At 38.8% G+C, this 3,695-nt stretch overlaps 1 long non-coding RNA gene across 1 annotated transcript in view; it reads right to left on the reverse strand.

Annotated features, from left to right (window-relative positions):
* The window catches only part of LOC107756450 (uncharacterized), a 1,143-nt gene extending 592 nt beyond the window's left edge, over nt 1-551 (reverse strand). Inside the window, exon 1 of the long non-coding RNA XR_001641815.1 lies at nt 399-551. This is a non-coding gene — a long non-coding RNA (uncharacterized LOC107756450). The remainder of the gene's footprint in view (nt 1-398) is intronic.
* Nucleotides 552-3,695: the final 3,144 nt, after the last annotated feature.

Genomic DNA, 3,695 nt, shown 5'->3' on the forward strand with positions numbered 1-3,695 from the left:
TGAATGGCTGCTCATGGATGAATAAAAGAAAACCCATACAAACCAAGTTAACCAAAATAAGACCAAGATAGACAAAGTTAAAACGGTCACCCAACAAACAAAACAGCAGTGCAGTCACATCTGATGTACATTCGTCTCCAACCAAGTTACTGGAAACCCCTGGATGTGCAGTTACACCTGCTGAACATAAAAACAGATTATCTACAATATTACACTCATTAAAACACATGACAAGCCCCCATCATACATACCGAGAGAGATTTACCATGTAGCAAAGTGCATGGTAGCCCATCACGCAAGACCACGGCCACTAGCATGCTGATGACCAAAAGAAAAACGACAAATAAAGCCTCTCCTTACATAAACAAAACAATCCTTTTTATAACTGGGAGACTAACCTGAAAAAGGCTTAACTGCTAAAACACAACAGGAGGATGCACCAAGCCCCATCCCTTGTTCATAATGACGTCCTTCCACAAAGGTCTAGTACCAAGGATGATGCATCCCCAAGTAATCAAACCCTTCCTTTTTTATATTATCAAATGCCAACACTGATAGGTTCATAGGATTTAAACCATGTTAACCAATCAAAAAGGAGTAGGGACACTGATAGGTTCACAGGCTGGCATGACATCAGCCAATCATACCTGGGCTATACCTTGCCCTGCTACATTTGCATGTCACGTAATTAGCTCAATTAATTATGAGTTTAATCAGCTATGTCTACAATATAAACAATTTAGCAGTTTCAATCCGCACAGATAATGAAGCGAATGAACAGTGAATCTGTAGTAGGTTGCTTGTAACTCACGTTGTGAATTTGCCCATAAAAAAAAACAAAAAAACAATGCAATATTCTAAATAGTCTCTAAAGCACTTTGCTATACATGACCTCAACACTTCAGTATACAGGACCTCTGGTGTGTTTTATATTGATTACCATTTTATGTTTGATACATTTAAAAAAAAAATGGGTTTGGTCTGTTGCAGTTTGCCATTTTTGTCATCTAACCTAAAAATGTAGCTATAAATTGCTTGATTGCTTGTTTAAATTCAGTCAGATTTGCTGAATATAAAATTGCATGTTTTTTTTAAACAGTGGCTAAGTATATCTTGCCAGTATTTTATGTTGCTTTATAAAAGCTTTGATTGTGAAAGGTTGTTGATAAATACATTTAGAGAACTTTTTTTTTTTTGCTGCATTCAAGCTCAACACAAACTCTCCTAGCGTGAATGTACCCTAAGCTTTTAATATGGATGGTACAATAAATATGCTCTGCTTGCACATGCCTTGCAAAAACCAAGATTTTAAAATTAGTAGCTAATTTGCGACCCAAATAGAGGGAGGCCAGCAGGGCACGTTAACACAGAAGTGGTCACAGTAGTGACCACCCCAAGAGCCCACCGTTCTTGTCAAACCACCGCTGACGATTAAAGAACACAAGCAAATAATTCAATATATTATCAAATGCCAACACTGATAGGTTCATAGGATTTAAACCATGTTAACCAATCAAAAAGGAGTAGGGACACTGATAGGTTCACAGGCTGGCATGACATCAGCCAATCATACCTGGGCTATACCTTGCCCTGCTACATTTGCATGTCACGTAATTAGCTCAATTAATTATGAGTTTAATCAGCTATGTCTACAATATAAACAATTTAGCAGTTTCAATCCGCACAGATAATGAAGCGAATGAACAGTGAATCTGTAGTAGGTTGCTTGTAACTCACGTTGTGAATTTGCCCATAAAAAAAAACAAAAAAACAATGCAATATTCTAAATAGTCTCTAAAGCACTTTGCTATACATGACCTCAACACTTCAGTATACAGGACCTCTGGTGTGTTTTATATTGATTACCATTTTATGTTTGATACATTTAAAAAAAAAATGGGTTTGGTCTGTTGCAGTTTGCCATTTTTGTCATCTAACCTAAAAATGTAGCTATAAATTGCTTGATTGCTTGTTTAAATTCAGTCAGATTTGCTGAATATAAAATTGCATGTTTTTTTTAAACAGTGGCTAAGTATATCTTGCCAGTATTTTATGTTGCTTTATAAAAGCTTTGATTGTGAAAGGTTGTTGATAAATACATTTAGAGAACTTTTTTTTTTTTGCTGCATTCAAGCTCAACACAAACTCTCCTAGCGTGAATGTACCCTAAGCTTTTAATATGGATGGTACAATAAATATGCTCTGCTTGCACATGCCTTGCAAAAACCAAGATTTTAAAATTAGTAGCTAATTTGCGACCCAAATAGAGGGAGGCCAGCAGGGCACGTTAACACAGAAGTGGTCACAGTAGTGACCACCCCAAGAGCCCACCGTTCTTGTCAAACCACCGCTGACGATTAAAGAACACAAGCAAATAATTCAATAACAGAAAGTGTTACCATCCATAGATCTGCAGGCTCTAGAATGAAGATTTGCGGTATATTTGTATGCAAGGTCCAGCCTCACTTAGCCAAACAGAAGTGCAGATAAAGCCTAATGCAAGCGTCTAATTCTGCAGGTTTGAATTCATCCCAGACATCAGTCCTTTCTCCACACTGGGATGGCGGTAAGCCCAGATGCTTTGTGCACTTCAAAGACGCTAAGACCTGGCTTTCTGTCTGTGCGTAAAACAAAGGAGCTTTACTACCTCTGCCTTTAAGCTTTTGAGGGCCACGAAAAAAAAAACTCAATATCACCTCTAAGAAAAGATTCAGGAATAACACATTAAACAACAAAGACAAAAAAGACTCCCAAAAGTGTTTCAAACTTCATTCACCGCTCTTCTTAAAGTTCTTGAAAAGGCTGTTGAATAGCTATGGAACAAGCGTGAAGTTGATCAAGAGAGAGTTGAGGTGGGAAACGGATGAGGCCTGTCTTATCATCTGCCAGAGTGGCTTAGATTAGCGGGGAGCAGGACATAGAATGAGGAGTGGGAGAAGAAGAAGAAGAAAAAAATATACAAAAACTGCTGGGCTGTATTAAAACAGACAGTTGCATTAGCCTGCTAATAAGATGAGACAGCGCAATACTGCAGCGGGGAAAAAGGTAGAAATCCCTTTTGTGCTTTCTTGGACTCTATCTTTTCTTATTTGCAGAAATAAGAAGCGCAGACTTTTCGTCTGAATTCTCTCGCCGGTATCTAATAGCAGGTTACTGATAACAGGGAGTTGAAGGAGAGCAGACTTGTCATAAGTTTAACTAGCAGGATATTAATTATAGCTTTTTTGCATCAGCTGCAGCCAGGGCTAATAATCTGGCCCTGAACTTTTGACTATTCCCACCAGACTTCTACGTTATCAGCACTGTGTCGAACCGCCCACGGCAGTCCTGTCGGCAAACGACCGCTGAATGTGTTCTGTCCGAGTGGGGTTTATGATTTATGAGGCTTGTATGGGCTAATCACCGCAGGAGATGTAGAGGAGCATCAGCTTGAGAAACTCCTACACACTTGCGTTCGGCTCCACTGACTGCAGGATGTTGTGGTTCACAGGAAGCATGTCAAATTCCTTTCATCACAATTGTCCTTTTCTCTCTCTATTTCGTTCTAACTTTCACTCTCTAGAAATAACCCACCCTACTGATGGCGCTAAGACTTGTTTATGATTTTTTCACAGTTAGTTTTATTTTGAACACATTGGTCTTTCTAGTGAATTGTGGAATTGGTGGGCCAAAGGGCCATTTTTGTAAGCAACATA

The sequence above is a fragment of the Sinocyclocheilus rhinocerous genome, unplaced genomic scaffold (genome assembly GCF_001515625.1).
Source record: "Sinocyclocheilus rhinocerous isolate Xijiao unplaced genomic scaffold, SAMN03320098_v1.1 scaffold111, whole genome shotgun sequence".
Lineage (NCBI taxonomy): Eukaryota > Metazoa > Chordata > Actinopteri > Cypriniformes > Cyprinidae > Sinocyclocheilus > Sinocyclocheilus rhinocerous.